A 17,162-nucleotide genomic window follows, 5' to 3' on the forward strand; every position below is an offset into this window, starting at 1 on the left:
AATAAAGGGTTCCAGCGGGTGAGTAAGTAGGGAGTGGGTGTGCTCAGGTTTGAAGGACCCTCCAGACCCCACAGGCAGAAGGTCTGTGGGCCTCCCTCTGTGGACAGCCTTGGCGGAGCGGGCAGCATGGCTTCGACACCCTTCCTTTCTGCATCCCAGACACCCTCTCCTGGGTCCCCACACCTTGATCCGGTTCCTCACCACTGCTGCCTGGAGCCCAGAATATCCTCTTCCAGGTCCCAGGTGATGATGCCAACTGTTCCAGGCTTAAATTACTTCTCAAGATGAAAAGCTTTATGTATAAAGGGTCTTCTGAATTCTGAAAAAATAATTAAGGCTCCAAAGAAGGAACTACTGTATAATTCACCAATGTAAGGTAATACGACATAAAATGGTGTAATCACTTTAGAGAATTGTGTGCTGTTTGTCCAAAAGCTAAAGTACACATTCCCTGGGGGCCACTCCTAAGAGTCCACTCTTCAGAATACACTAAACAGATATGCATATATTTGTGCAACAAAAGACAGATAAAAAATGCTTGTACAAGCATGATTCATAATAACCCTGAGCTGGAAACAAGTTCATGTCTATCGTCAGTACGTGTATAAATAAACTGTGGTCAATTCATTGATGGAATACTATATGGCCAAGAAAAATACAAACTTTGCTGCATCCAACAACAAGGACGAATCTCTTGGGTGTGACACTGAACAAAACTAGCCAGAGATGCAAGATATTTACAGTATAATTTCATTTATAAAGATCTTAAAGATGGTTTTAAAAAAAAGTATTTTTATGAAAAACAAAGAGTACTGGCTGCTTTTGGAAATCACTGGCTGGGAGAGCAGGAGGAATGCTTCTGAGAGCACAAAGGCATCTCCTTGGGGTCCAGAATGTTCTGTGCCCCTGACTTGGGGATGGTTTCATGTGCTTTAGGTTTATGTATCTTATTGTATGTATCGGGCTTCCTTGGTGGATTATTGTATAAACACTGAATGTACTATACTTTTTCAATAAGGTGAAAGGAAGCTTTGGGGCTTCCCTAGTGGTCTGGTGGCCAAGACTCCATGCTCCCAATGCAGGGGCCTAGGTTCAATCCTTGGTCAGGGGTCTAGATCCCAAATGCCGAAACCAAGACCCAGTGCCGTCAAATAAATAAATGTTTTTAAAAAGATAAAAGGGAGCTTTGATGGTAGGATTGCAGACTCAATGGCAGGGGGCGACTGAGGAACTTTAGGCCTAGCAGTCATCAGCGGAACAGCAGACACTGGCTTGCACTGAGCCCTGTGGAGAGGCTGGAGGCTCCATCATAGTAGACTTCAGGAAGCTTTGGACACCGCACGGGAAGCCCTGCTCTTCACCTCCTATTCCTTCTGTATGAGAACTGACTGCATCTCCAAAGGAACCAGAGGTATTAAAGCTCGGACCACCCCATTCTGGGCAGAGAAGCAGTGCTATCTGCCTGGCGTACTCCTCTGGTCCATCCACTCCCCCACTTTGCCAAGTAAGTGTTTCCTTATCTCTTTTCTCCCCTCAAATCTTCAATGGCTGCTGCCTCATCCTCACTCTCCTTTACTGAGAAGGCAGGAGCCATAGGAAGTCAGCCTCTACCCCGCACCCACCCCACATCCCCCAGCCTCCAGCGCTCTCCCAGGTGGCCATACCCTTCCCTCCAGACGCCAGCCTCTCCTCTGCTCAAGTGGGCAGCCGGCCCCTCCTGTATCACCAGTTTTCCTCTCTTGAGTCATTCCTATCGGCACACAAGCAAGGTGTAACCTCTCCCATCTTAAAATAAAAACTCCTCCCTCCAACTGTTGTTCATTTAGTTTCCATCCCTGGGTCGGGAAGATCTCCTGGAGAAGGGAATGGTAACCCACTCCAGTATTCTTGCCTGGGAAATCCCATGGACAGAGGAGCCTGGGGGGCTACAGCCCACGAGGTCTCAAACAGTCAAGCAGGAGTGAGTGCCTAACACCTTTAGAGTAAAAGCCCTCCAAGGATTTGTAAATCTTACTTGTGTCCACTGGGAAGAGTTCCCCCCATTCTCTCTTGAGCCCTCAGCCTCTGGCCCTTATCCTCACTTCCTGACATGGTCACTGCATCCAAGGACGGTTCTCAATCTTCCCCTTAGTTCATAAACAGCCACATCAGTGGCTCGTCCCTTCCTCCTCCTTATTGTGTGTTCTTTATCTGGGTGCAGAGCATTCTTCTCTCTTAATTTCCCCCTTCTTCACTGATGACTCTTGCTTCATCTCCTTTCCTCCATTTTTGTTTGGGGTGTATTGTTTACATTCGCCCCAGGTTATTCCTTGGATCTTTTCTTTTCCTTATTAATATTTCTTGGCTGTGCTGAGTCTTGGTTGCAGCGCCTGGCCCCTCTAGCTGCGGTGCACACGGCTTAGTTACCCTGCAGCATGTGAGATCTTAGTTCCCCGACCAGGAATAAAAGTCACCTCCCCAGCATAGGAAGGCAGAGTCTTAACCCTGGACCACCAGAGAAGTCCTGAATTTTTTCTTTTCTCTCCCTCCCCTTACTGCATTATTTCTCATCCAGTGTCAGGGTTTTTAAATACAAACTCCAAACATTTATATCTTAACTGCCCACTGGGCATGATATGAATACCTAATTTTATCTCAAATTTCATATCTCCTAAAGCAGATTCCTCTTGCTGGCTTCTGATCACAGCATACAGTGACCTTGCTCTCCAATTGCTTGGGTAAAAAAGCCTTTCCTCGTCTCAACCCTCTAGTGCCTTTTTCAGTCCAAAGAGTCTGTCTTTCATCCAAATGCCAGGCGAAGACTCAACGGCCACCCACAGCCTTCTTCATCCCTGTTGATGGAAACTCCACCTTGCCAGTCGCTCAGATCAAAGACTCTGGCCTCGTCCTTACCTTCGTTCTTTCTCTCAAGACCCATATTTGCACCATCAGCAAATACTGTCAGCTCTGCTTTCCAGAACCTGCTGGCCAGCTCTGAAACTTTTAAACCACTGTCACCCTTGCAGGATTATGACAACAGCCTACCAGGCTTCAGAACTGAAGGTGTCCTACTCTGCCAGGAATTCCTCAGTAGCAGCTGGATATGGACATTCCAAGTGGGGGAGGGCTTTGTAACGAGGTCGTGGTGGGTGGCATTGGAGAGCTTGGAAAAGTGGCCCTTTACCAACCAGTTTGGGAGGTTTTAGTGTTTTAATGATCAGTACTCCCATATATAGCCTGTGTTGGGCTTTTTCTTTCACTGGCCTCCTTCTTGCCACATGCCCAGCATCCACGTGTGGGATGCTCCTCTCCACTGGGTTCTCTCCCGAGTCTTGCAGACCTCTGCTCAGATGTCAACTTCTGGGCTTCCCTGGTGGCTCAGTGGTAAAGAATCCACCTGCCAATTCAGGGGACATGGGTTCAATCCCTGGTCGATCACACCTGCTGAGGGGAAATTAAGCCCGTGCACCACAACCACTGAGGCTGTGCTCTAGAGCCTGGGAACCACAGTTACTGAGCCCACGTGCCACAGCTACTAAAGCCTGAATGCTCTAGAGCCTGTGCTCTGCAACAAGAGAAGCCACCTCAATGAGAAATCCGTGCATCGCAACTAGAGAATAGCCTCACTCAGTGCAGCTAGAGAGAAGACCATGCAACAGTGAAGTCCCAGCACAGCCAAATAAATAAAGACACGAATACACTTTTTTTAAAATGTCAACTTCTCAGAGAAGCCTGTCATATCCACCAGAGCATTCCCATCCCCTCCATGTCTCTGGTCAGTATCACTTTCCAGAGCTGTCTCAATAACCTTCTCTGCCTTTTCTGTCTGCTTGCTTAATTTTAATTTTCTCTCTTCTATACTGGAATCTGGTTTCTGGGGGAAGGCGCTTTGTCTTTCCCTCTGCTGCAGGTCCAGTGCCTGCTCCAGAGGAGGTGTTCAGTGAAATTGTTGAGTGAACGAATAAAAGATCACTCTGTCACTAAATAAACCTAATCATCAGTACCAACCATCCCTCATGCCAGGCTAAACTCGGGATAAGAAAGAGCTTTTTGAGAGTTGGAGCTACCCACCGGAGGAGAGAGCAGTTTCAAAGCTATGGAGTGCTTCCCGTTTGGGGAATGTGTACATTATGCTGGGAAATCTGGGCTCCATCCAGCTGGGGTTCAAGTGATGCAGCTTAACCTCTTAGGGCCTCTGTGTTCCCATCCGCAAGATGGGGTGATAACCCATGACAAAGGGTTGTGCTGACAGAGTGTGCTAAGTCCGTATCATAACATCCCACATATGTTAGGTGTATAGGGCTGGTTCCCTTGTCTTCCTTCTCATCCTTCCAAGAGTGCAGTGGTCCTCGTGCGTGCTTAGTCTCTCAGTCATGTCTGATTCTTTGTGACCCCATAGACTGTAGCCTACCAGGCTCCTCTGTCCATGGAAAGTTTTTAGTGATTTTATTTATTTTTGGCTGTGTTGGGTCTTTGCTGCTGTGGGGGCTTTTCTCTAGTTGCAGTGCACAGATTTCTCATTGCTGCGGCTTCTCCTGTCGTGGAGCACAGGCTCTAGGGTGCGCAGACTTCAGTAGTTGCGGCTCCAGGGCTCTTGCTCAAGAGCTCCAGGCTCAATAGTTGTGGCACACAGGCTTAGGTGCTCCACAGCATATGGGATCTTCCTGGACCAGAGATCAAACCTGTGTCTCCTGCATTGGAAGATGGATTCTTTATCACTGAGCCACCAGGGAAGGCCCTGTCCATGGAATTTTTCAGGCAAAGAATACTGGAGTGGGTTGCCATGCCCTCCTCCCGGGGATCTTCCTGACCTAGGGATTGAACCCACATCTCCTGAGTCTCCTGCATTGCAGGTAGATTCTTTACCAGCTGAGCTATTGGGGAAGTCCCGTGGCGGTCCTTGGTTGGACAAATAGATTCAAGGATGCAAGGGTAGGTGGGTTGGGTGTGGAATCAGGCTGGGGCTGGAGATGGGGGTGGGAGCAGGGGTGGGAACCAGGCTTGCAGAGTTGAGGGCACAGAGCAGGCCCCATCTGTGCCGCCAGGCCTTCTGTGATGATCTGGGAGAAGTGACAAGCACGAACCCAGATCATGCATATTCAAAGCCCAGTCTGGTTCTCTGGCACAATGGGCAGAACAACCCAGCAGGTAACAGCTTGCCTTCTTGAGTCAAGCACGGAGTAACTGGGTCGTTCAGGTCTGAACCGAGGGAGCAGGGTGGGATCCCAAACACTACATCTTTTCTTGGAATTCAGGTGGACTGTCTCTAAATGAAGGGTTCATCCAAGATTCTCTGACTCCCAAGGTATGTTTGGCTAGAATTCACCCAAGAGCTTGGAAGGGGAAACTGCATCTTTCTTTTCCTAACTGCTAACTGAATTGGAGCACATTCTTCTATTTTAGGTCCAGGCAACAATCCACATTACTGTTGGTGGTGAGTCTGTACCGGTGACTTTGTCTCCAACAGAGTTCACAGTTTCATGTCACACTCTAGTTGTTGCAAATGTCACAAAATATCAACATACTCATCATGACTTTGAAACAATGGTAGTTTTTAGAACTGCTATTGAATGCTTTACTAAAGACCTTGTTTATCTTATTTTTCATCCTCTCTTGATACCTGTGTTTCAATATCTTTGGTTTCATTTGTAATCCTACGTGTTTCATTATATTCTTTGCTTTTTAAAAGCATCACTCTGATTAGTGTCTATGGATTTCAATAGACTGCCAGAGTGATCTATGGCTCAGAACCCCTCTCTAAACCATCTGGAAGAGACAGATGAGCATTGTGCCCTGTCTCGTGTGTGTGTGTGTGTGTGTGTGTGTGTGTGTCCATGGAACATGTTCACACAAGGATGTGTTAGCATTCCTAACTCAGAATAAACCATCAATATAATTTCAGGAACTCCCTCCTTCAGGTCAAACTTGGATCCTTTCCTCCTGTTCCAAAACCGGGTTGCCGGGAGTCAGCCCTCCTGGAGAACAGCTACCTAGTCTTCTACCGTCACCATGGAGCCACCTTCTCTTGAAGGTGACTGTCTGGGTCAATGGACAGCTTATTCCTGAGCCCCATTTCCCTGCCGTCATCCATCCATCCAGGACCCCACCGGCACTGACAGTCATCCTGAATTGTTTCCTCTTTCCCCATCTGTTATTCCCAGGAGGTCTGAACTTCTTTTTAGATCCCAAAACTTCATTCTACTAAGAAAAACAGGACCTGGTGCCCTCAACTGAGAACTAGTGAGTTGCCAGGTCCTCATGTAAAGAGATGGGGGCTTCAGAAGGGCTCAGGAAACTGCTGATGTCAGCGTCCAGGTCCTCTGTCTCCACCAACACTTCTCTAGTGACGTTGGCAAGTCTCTTTGATCTGAGAAGCTATCTTTGCTGTTTGTCGATATACATATATTTTTGGCTGCATCCTATGGTGTGCTGAATCTTAGTTCCCCAAGCAGGAATTGAACCCATGCCCTCTGAATTGGAAGTTCAGTGTCTTAACCACTGGACCACCAAGGATGTCTCTGCTGTTTGTTCATTTTAATGAGACAGGTAAAAGGTCAGTGAAGATAGGAGACAAAGATGGCAGCGTGGGATGTTCATAATTGATCAAGAATACTCCAAATTTGGAGCTACTGAAGGCCAAGAATTTCCCTTCCCTCCTTTTCTGTCTTGGCTCTAGAGAGAGGGATGGAGAAATAAAAATTCAGAGGTATAATGAGCAGATGGCTCAGGGGTGAAGAATCCACCTGCCAATCAATGTAGGGGACATGGGTTCGATCCCTGGATCAAGAAGATTCTTTGGAGAAGGAAATGGCAAAACAATCCAGTATTCTTGCCTGGAAAATCCCATGGACAGAGGAGCCTGGCGGGCTGCAGTCCATGGAGTCACAAAAGAATTGGACACCACTTAGTGATTAAACAAGAACAACAGTGATCAGATACTCTCCTTGGCCCTGAGGATACAATGATAAATAAGAGAATGACTCTCCTCCTCTGGAGGGGAAGATGAAATGTAACCAATGAGGAGACAACAACATAAAGGGGCATGTTAATGATAACCTTTTAGGTTGCAAAAGACAGAAACCTAATTCAAACTGGTTCAAAAACATTATTTCTTGGCTTATCGATGAATTTAGTGAAATGTGTTAGCTTTCCATAGATTTTGCTGCAGTAACAATCACTCCCCAAATCTCAGCCTCTTCCGTTTGCAAAGGTTTATTGCTCAACCAGGTTATATGTCCTTCAATAGGGTGAAAAGGACCCAGACTTTTCTTACTGGATGAGACTGAGAGAGTGGTTTTTCTGGGTCTTGCGGAAGAGGAACAAAGCAACAGTGAAATCAGACGTTCATTCTTCAAGCTTCTGACCCATAGCAGCATGGATGGCTTCAGCTTGCATAGGTCAAACACCCTCAGTGGTCAAAAGAGTCAGACAGTCCAAGCTGGTGTCTGTGGTGGGGAGACCTATCCTCTTCCTACAAGAAGGAGCCTCATGGAGACCAATCAGAAAGGGCCCAACCCTGAAGGGCAACACACATTTAGAGAATACTATCTTCTCTCATGATGAACAGGTATTAAGCATCTGTTTTGTGGAAGGCACAGTTCTAGGCACTGGGGAAACGGCAGTGAAAAATACAAATAAGTTCCCTGCTTTCACAAAGTTACTGAATTCTTCCTGATGGCAGGCTTTGTGAGATGATGTAAAAGAGGCCAATGAACAACAAGCAGGGACTCCCCAGCAGTCCAGTGGCCAAGACTCTGGGCTTCCAATGCAGGTGACCCGGGTTCCATCCCTGGTCAGGCAGGTAAAGATTCTGCATGCTGCAATGAAAACCGAGGATGCTGTGTCCTGCAACTAAGACCCGGCACAGCCAAATAAAATAAATATTAAAAACAATAAGCAAAAGAATCAGATCATGTTAAGAATCGCAAAGAAAATGAAGCAGTTTGATGAAATACAAAGGCTTGGTGGGCAACTTGGGCTTGAGCTTTCAAAAAAGGTGATATTTAATTCCAGATTCAAATGAAAAGAAAGACTTAGTCATGTGAAGCACCTTTAGTGTTGTTCAGCCCCTCAGTCATGTTCAACTCTTTGTGACCCCACGGACTGCAGCACACCAGGCTTCCCTGTCCTTCACCATCCCCTGGAGTCTGCTCAAATTCATGTCCATTGAGTCAGAGATGCCATCCAATCAGATCCTCTGCTGCCCTCTTCTCCTTTTTCTCTCAATCATTCCCAGCATCAGGGTCTTTTGCAGTGAGTCAGCTCTTCACATCAGGTGGCCAAAGTATTGGAGTTTCAGCTTCAGCATCAGTCCTTCCAATGAATATTCAGGGTTGATTTCCTTTAGGATTGACTGGTTTGAAATATATAAATATATTTCTTATAAATATATAAAAAATATAAGACTTTGAAGTATATAAGTTAAAAAACTAAGACATAACTGTTGAACAGATAAATCACTTATTGTAGTTGGTAATTTTAACACATTCCTCCATGAAACTAACCAATCAAGCTGACCAAAATTTTAGAAAAAGGGAAAGATACGGTAGATTTGAATTATACAACTATGCAATTAATAAGCCTGAGCTAATACATATGTATTTCACACCTAATAAATATAGAATGAATATCTTTTCAAGAACACTTGGAACATTCACAAAAGCCAATATTAAACTTGAGTGACAAAGGAAGCCTCAATAAATTCCAAGAAACCCACATCGCACAAACTACAGCCTGACCATCATGCAGTAAATTTGGGACTCAATAACAAAAGAATAGTTTTTAAAAACCCCATATGCCTGGAAACTGAAAAGCTTACTACCAATAACACTCTGGTTAGAGAGGAAATCGTGGGGAAAATTATGAAGTACCTCGACCGAACAAAACGAAAGCACCACATGTCAGAATATGTGGGGCACAACTTCTTTGAGGGAAATTTACAGCTTTAAATACATCTATCACAAAGCCAGAAAGAACAAAAACAAATGAGCTAAGCTTCCAACTCAAGAAGTTAGAAAAAGAGCAATTGTGTAAGCCCAAAGAACTACATAGGACACAGAAAATTAAAATGAAGGCAGAAATCAGCAAAATGGTGAACCGGAAAAAAAGCAGAAAAATTAACCAAACTAAAGGCTGGTTTTGTGAAAAAGTTTTTACTTCTTATGTTTCTGAAAAGACATCAAAATTCTACGAAAGGAGGCAAGGGAATTCCCTGGCTGTCCAAGGCCCGTCCCCTCAGTGCTTCCACTGCCCAGTCCAGGTTCAATCTCTGGTCAGGGATCCTGCAAGCCACGTGGTGCAGCCAAAAAAAAAAAAGAGTGGAGATAAGATACAAAATTTAGAATATAGAATGAGTGAAAAAATAACTCTAGACACAACTGAGATTCTAAAACATAAAAGAACTACCATGAAGTAGGATAATGAATGAAATTCTGAAAAAGCCAACACCAGCAGCAGTCCATGGGGTCACTAAGAGTCGGACACGACTGAGCGACTTCCCTTTCAGTTTTCACTTTCATGCACTGGAGAAGGAAATGGCAACCCACTCCAGTGTTCTTGCCTGGAGAATCCCAGGGACGGGGAAGCCTGGTGGGCTGTCGTCTATGGGGTCACACAGAGTCAGACACGACTGAAGCAACTTAGCAGTAGCAGCAGCAGCAGCAGCAGCAGAAGAAATTTGAACAAACTGATTGCTGTTTTAAATGTTTAAATATCAAATGTTCTCCCCCACCCCCCATTCACATGTGTGCCAACAAAGCCCTAAACTCAAATAGTTTTATAGGAGAGTGCTATTAAGCTCTGAAGCTATATATATATATATATACATATATATATATGTATTATGTATATATATATATATATATATATATATATATATATATATATAAAATCTGTCTGATGCATACTATTTCAGAGAGACAGAGAGAGGAAAAAAAAAACTGTCCAACTTTTTACGAGGCTGCTGTAACCTTGATTACAAAGCCAGCAAATGTCAATTCAAAAGACTCATTTTTATTTCTGGACATATATATGACTCTTCAAACAAAGAAAAAGGAGTATTTGCTAATTGGATCCAACTGTGTACTTAAAATAATACATCATGATCAAAGTGAATATTTTCAGGGAGTCACAATATAAAAATTCTTTCAAAATAATTCACTAAAATAAAGGGCTAAAGGAGAATTAAATAACCTGATTATCTTGATAGATATGAAAAGGGCATTAAATAAATCTCAACACCTTTTTAGAAGAATAGTAAAAATAGTAATAATTCTCACAAAACCAAGAATAGAAGTCTATTTGATTAAGAATAGATACCAGATTCCTACAGTGAACATTATTCCCAACAAAGAAATTTTAGACTCATTCTATTTAAGCTGGGGTTCAGTACAAGAAACAATCCTGGTGTCTACTTCTCTTCAACGCAGCACTGACATACTGAGGATACAATAGACAAGAAAAATAAGCATTAGAGATAACGATGGAAATGCTACCCACAGCAGGGGACGGGCATTTTCAGCCTCTACATCCACTAACTCCTCGCCTGTCGGCCGCAAAGCGTACTTCCGGTCTCTGGTCTCAGTTTCCTCGTTTGTGAAATGTAGCCTCTGGAGCACTTCGTTCACCTCCCTCCATAACCGCGTCCCCTGGGTGGCCTTTCCCTTGTCCCCCTGCCTCTCCCCTGGGTCCCGGAGGCTGTGTCTGCAGGTGGGGCACCTCCCCCTCCCGGGGCTGCGCCTCAATGGCCCGAGGTGTCGTGTGGGGACTGAAACCCTAAGAGGCCCATGCTCTCACCTGGTGCCTGTCAGACCTGTCAGCCCCCTGCTCAGACACCTGCCCCCCAGCTCAGGAGCTTTTCTCCGGGAAGGTTGTTGGCAGTGGAGTGGGGGCGGGGGGAGTGCCCAGTCCAGGACAGTGAGGAGGAGACAAGGGCAGAGACAGGAAGGCAGGTGGGTAGGACCTTTCCTCTCACCCAAACCCAAGGCAGCTTGGGGCCCTTGGTCAAGTCCCCCTGGGCTGCCTGGGAGCCCCTTGGAGCCCCGAGATGTGGCTCAGCCCCTCCTCAGCCGCCCCCTCCCCGACACCCCAGCTGCACAGCTTCCTCTTATAAATGCATGACCTCACGTCTGGCTGGCTGGCATCCTGGAGACTGTCCAAGGAGCCCAGGCTGATGGTACCCCAAAGCCTCGGCGCGGAGCAGCCACCACCCCAGGCAGTACTGTCAGCCCCTCACTCCGGGATTTTAGAGCTGGCTGCAGGCCCTGGGCTCTGCTCCCTCGCTGCTCCAGTGACATCGCTTAGGGTCTCCTGCACCGTGACCTTGTATCAACTCCCACCCGCGTCTCTGGGTCTCTTCTCTGCCCCCTACCTTGGCCACTGGGACCCTTAGCACCATCAGCCATTATTCAATCACAGCTCTGTGTCTGGAGTACACGTGCTTTCCAATTATTCCTCAAACAAAACCCAATAGGTTTGCATTACTCCTGCCTTCTATACACGTGAAGAACAGAGGCTTGGGCTTTCCCAGTGGCTCAGTGGTAAAGAATCCACCTGCAATGCAGGAGACCTGAGTTTGATCCCTGGAGAAGGGAATGGCTAAATATTCTTGCCTGGGAAATCCCATGGACAGAGGAGCCTGGTAGGCTACAGCCCATGGGGTTGCAAAGAGTTGGACACGTCTGGGCAACTAACACCTTCATTTTTCTTTTTTTAAAGAGAGGCTCAGATAAGTTGTGGATAGGCCTGTGGTCACCAGCCTGGGATGTGAACATCACTTGGCCTGACTCCAGGCTGGGCCTTTCCCCCTGCCTCCACCTCTGAGCTGGTCCCCGAGTGGTCCTACCCAACCCCCTTTGCCAGACATTTCCTTCTCCACCTTTCAAGCCTGAATCATCTCTCATCAGCATCATCCTGACCACGCTTTTCAATAGCCTCCTGGCTCTTTTTAGCTTCTTTCCAGCTTCACCTGTCCTCAGTGTAAAGTCCCTGTGGACACTGGATGAATGGTGACCAATGCCGGTGGGATCCCGGCCGAGTCTCGGCCTTGGCTTTCTGACCTGTGGGAGCTGGACAAATCTGTCATCCTGTGGTCCCCACCACTGCCCTGACCACCTCCAGCCCCCACCGCCAGCCCCACCCACCAAGCCTGCTGGAGAGAGAATGGGAGAGCTGGGGACCTCCTCTGCCCTCCCCTCTAGCCTCGTGGGCCTCACTGCTACCAGCACGACCCGGGGTCTGGGGGTCTAGAAGGCTGGGGGAATCTCGCCTCCCACACCAACTCCAGTCTTGGGGCACATCGTGTAGAATGATTTCTGCCCAGCCTCCCACCCTTGACAAAACACAGGAGCTCACAGAGACTGGGGGTTTGAACACCAGCTCTGCCGCCCAGCAGTCCCATGCTGGTGCCCCTCTATGCCTCGACTTCTTCTCCTCTAAGTGGGCATCACTGGGCTTCAGGGCATCATAAGGAGTGAAGGGGCCCAGCATCACAGCTCATAAGAAAGGACTGATTAACGGTGCTTCTCTTACTGCCTCTCCCATCCTCTCACCCAAACCTAGAGCCTGGGGTATGTCAGGCCTTGTCCCTGGTGTTCAGCTTCGGCCTGAGGCTCTGAGTAGAACTCTCAGGAGTGCCGACCCCCTGGCGCTGCCTGCTGTTGGACCCTGTCCACCGGCCTCTCTCTAGGATGGAGCCAACTACCGTATGTGCCTCAGGCCTCATGCTTCTCATCCTAGTCCCTTTGCAGGATCCCGTCCCATCCTGGCTTTGGTCCTTGACCTGCCCTGCCTGGTAGGGCCAAGCCACACCCTCAACATCCACATCTACCCCTTTGGCTTCTGCTTGTCCCTTTGCCCCAGATCCTGTTGGTACCTCCTATCCCAGCTCTGACAGCCTGCCCTCAGCCAGGTGACCACCCCTTGGGGAAAGATGCAACCCTTGGGGGCACCTTTACTGTTGCTTGTTGTTGTGTATTCACTCAGGCATGTCTGATGCTCACTGACCCCATGGACTGTAACCTAAAAGGCTCCTTTGTTCATGGGAATCTCCAGGCGAGAATACTGGAGTGGGTTGTCATTTCCTCCTTCAGGAGATCTTCCCGACCCAGGGATCAAACCCGTGTCTCCTGCATTGGCAGGTGGATTCTTTACCATCTGAGCCACCAGGGAAGCCCCGTGGGGACACCTGCTTTGTTTCTACAAAACAGCGATCTGAGCAAGAAGCCACAGCTGCACACAAGTGGCTCCTGGCTGCTTCCAGGCCCCCGTGGGATTCTCAGCAGATGGAGAGGGCGCACGCGATGTTTTGGTTGTTGTTATTATGACAACTTTTGGATCAATTACAATTGGGTTTTTACTCTGTTAGATGAGAAATGATGGAATCTCAGGCATGGCAACAGTCAAGATGGTGCAGAAATCTGATGGTGGTAGAAATAAAAACCAGCCAGGACTCTGAAGAGGCTCAAAACAGAAAATTCAGTTCTTTGCAGCTACCACAGCTGTTCCTACACCATCTACGCCTGTGCTGGAAAGGCTCCCTCCCTCTCTGCCTGTCTATGAAATCCTGCTCCAAATCTGCAGTCTCTAGATCATGTCCCCACAGAGTAGGAGGGAGCTGGAGCCAGGGCTGAGAGGACCCAAGAAAGTGAAAGTGAAGTTGCTCAGTCGTGTCCGACTCTTTGTGACCCCATGGACTATAGCCCACCAGGCTCCTCCATCCTTGGAATTTTCTAGGCAAGAGTACTGGAGTGGGGTGCCATTTCCTTCTCCACAGGAGAGGAATCAGGAGAAACCTAGACTCCTGGCTCCTAAGCATGGCTTCCCCTCAAAATCACAGCAGGTGCTTGTGAAACATACAGATTCCAGGGTTGTGCTCCAAGCCCACTGACTTGGAACGTCTAAGGGTAAAAGTCCAAGAAACTAGATTTGAAAAAAAACCAAAACTTCTGGGTTTTTCTCCTAAACACCCAGACTGTGAAATCATTGGCCTGGTCCAGCCCCCTGGTGGTAACCAGGTTAGGGGAGAGGGGAGGCTGAGGAGGGGGGTGGCTAGCTCAAGTTCAGAGCCCAGCACAGCAGGACTGGGTAGACCCCCAAGGCGGGTCCAGGTTGCCCTGTGCTTTCTTACAAGGGTGTCTGTGGCCTCCAGTGCTAGGGCCCTGAGGTCACGTTGCAGCTCCAAGTGTCTTTCATCTGTAAACTGGGGGTGGCCATACAGTTTCTGCTTTCCACTGATTCTGCCCAGATGGCCTGGGACTGGGCTCTGCCCAGAGAGTCCAATGATGGGATCTTTCCAACTAATATTGCCTCCAGGAGAATAGGCCATTGGAAATAGTCCTCTGTGTCATTCCAATGTTTTGAACATTTTAGATGTATCTGTGTGTGTGTGTGTGTGTGTGCGCGCGCGTGTGAGCATTTGCTCAGTCATTCAGTCGTGTCCGATACCTTGCAACCCCATGGACTGCAGCCTATCAGGCTCTTCTTTCCATGGGATTTCCCAGGCAAGAGTACTGGAGTGGGTTGCAATTACCTTCTCCAGGAGATCTTCCTGACCCAGGGATCAAACCTGTGTCTCCTGCATTGGCATGTGGATTCTTTACCACTGAGCCACCTGGGAAGCCCTTAAATGTGTCTACATCCTTCTCTATTTGGAAACTTTTCCATAGAGGGCATATTCTTCTTGGGACAGGTCATTCAGGCTGACAAAATCTTGAACTGTCCAGGTAACCATCTCTTTTCCCCCCAGTGTAAAGCACTTAATTGAATATTACATTCCCTGCTACGCCTGCAAGGAGGTTAAAGAGATAAAGGGGGACACAGATCTCAAATATCTCTACAAAATAGGAGAAAGTTGGTTACTAGAGTTCTTAATTCCTTACTTCTGGACGGTAATATTCTGTCCAAAAAGAATGATTTCCATGGCATCCTAAAATAAGGAAAAATATTTTCTGCATCCAATTTCAGAGTAAAGAAGACAATATGTCCCTGTAGCTTTCATGTGGTTTTCTGTTTTGAGGATGAAATGCGTACCAACCCTCCCACCCCAAGTAGAAAATTAACTCATTTCATAGTTCACAAAATACTTTCACATGCACTATCTCTCTCTCTGCCCTCAAAATCCCACGAGATAGGCACCATTCTATCGCCATCAGACTCTGTGCAGACAGGGGAATTGAGGCTGGGTTTAAGGGGATAGAGGTCATTTGGTCCCCCTGCTCTTTCTCTGAAGTTAGAGGCATTCCTCCTGGGGTCAGTCCTGCCATGTTGGTCTCATGCAGCCTCAGGACCCCATCTACCTGCTTCTGACCTGGAAGCCCCTTGCTCTGCTTCTAGCAGTGGTTATTATCATTCGGTTGGTAAGTCATGTCTGACTCTTTGCGACCGTATGGACTGCAGCACACCAGACTTTTCTGTCCTTCACCATCTCCCAGAGTTTGCATAAACTCATGTCCATTGAGTCAGTGATAAAATCCAAACATCTTCTTCTCTGTCTCCCCTTCTCCTCTTACCTTCAATCTTTCTCAGCATCAGGGTCTTTTCCAATACTTTCTTTTTTAAAAGAAACTTTTTATTTGGTATTGGGATATAGCCGATTAACAATGTTGTGATAGTTCCAGGTGGACAGAAAAGGGACTCAGCCATACACATATTTGCATCTATTCTCATCCAAACTCCCTTCCCATCCAGGCTGCCACATAACATTGAGCAGAGTCCCATCTGCTTTACAGCAGGTCCTTGCTGCTTATCCATTTTAAATATAGCAGTGTGTACATGTCCACCCCAAACTCCCTAAATATCCCTTCCTCCCATCCTTCCCCCACCCCCACCAGCAACCGTAAGTTCATCCTCTATTTGTAAGGTTGTGTTAGGTTCTGGCATACAGCAAAGTGAAATCAGTTATACATATATAGGTATTCACTCTTTTTTAGATTCTATTCCCACATAGGTTATTACAGAGCATTGAGTAGAGCACAGAGTGTTATACAGTAGGTCCTTATTAGCTATCTAAAAATGAAACATTTAGAACGATTAGGAGAATTATTGTGAACACGCAAGCATTCATTCCACAAAAGTCTGTTTCATGATTGGGAAGAGCAAGGTTACTGACCTAGATTCTAGGACTCTGTGGGCACCCAGGGTATCTGAGACCTCTGCACTTAGGCATCTCAGATTCAGCAACAGATCAGCAAAGAAACAAACGTTTAATAAAATAGAAGGTGGTGATGAGCAATGTTCAAGAACAGAGAGAGCAGAGGATGCTGTGGGGGAGAAAGGATGGTGGTGATAGTGCTCATTTTAGCTCTGATGACCAAGAAAGGTCTTTCTGAATAGGTGGAATTTGAATAGAGGTTGAAAAGTCATGAAAAATGGTCCATGAGAAGGTCTGGGTCAGGAGGGTCCCAGGCAAGTGGCAAGTACAAAGGCCCTGAGGTAGGGAGGTTTGGCAGATTAGGGAAAGGCGATAGTGCCTATGACCGGAGCAGGTTACCAAGGGAGCAAGGGCAAAGGATGGGAGATGCAGTTAGGGAGGTGGTCAGGGCCAGGCCATCTGGGCGGGCTCTGGTAAGAAGTTTGGGGTTTATTATGGGTTGGTTGGGAAGTCATTGGAGGATTTTGAGCTGAGGATGAACGTAATCAGATTTATGCTTCATCAGGATCTTTCTGCTCACTGGTTAGAAAAGCTTATAGGGGAGAAGGATGTGAGTAGGATGACCAGTCATGAGATGTTTTTTGTGAAAAAATCCAGGTGAGAGGTATGGGTGGCTTGTGTGAGGATGGCGGTAATGGAGGTGGGGAGAGTGGTTGGATTCTGTATATATTGTAGAGATAGAGTTACATAGGTAATAGATACAGTATAGAAAAGAATAATAATACATTTTATATATAAGTATATAGTTCATTTTGTAAATAATTAAAGGCATTCTTTTAAAATATACTTTTAGTTTATCTATTAATTTGGCTGTACCAGGCTTTAGTCGTGGCACGCAGGACCTTTGATGTTCCTTAGCGGACGAGGAGTCTTTAGTTGCAGCATGCGAAGCTTCAGTTGCAACACACAGGATCTAGTCCCCCAATCAGGGGTGCAACCTGGGCCCCCCTTTCATTGGGAACGTGGAGTCTTAGCCACTGGGCCACCAAGTATCTCCCTCTCTAGTTTATTTTTACACAATATGCCTGTACTTTTG

At 46.9% G+C, this 17,162-nt stretch overlaps 1 non-coding gene across 1 annotated transcript; it reads right to left on the reverse strand.

Annotated features, from left to right (window-relative positions):
• Nucleotides 1-6,419: 6,419 nt before the first annotated feature.
• On the reverse strand, nucleotides 6,420-6,492 carry TRNAG-UCC (transfer RNA glycine (anticodon UCC)). Its single transcript has one exon. It is a non-coding gene; the product is annotated as a tRNA-Gly (tRNA).
• Nucleotides 6,493-17,162: the final 10,670 nt, after the last annotated feature.

This window comes from Bos javanicus, chromosome 5 (genome assembly GCF_032452875.1).
Source record: "Bos javanicus breed banteng chromosome 5, ARS-OSU_banteng_1.0, whole genome shotgun sequence".
NCBI classification, from domain to species: Eukaryota; Metazoa; Chordata; class Mammalia; order Artiodactyla; family Bovidae; genus Bos; species Bos javanicus.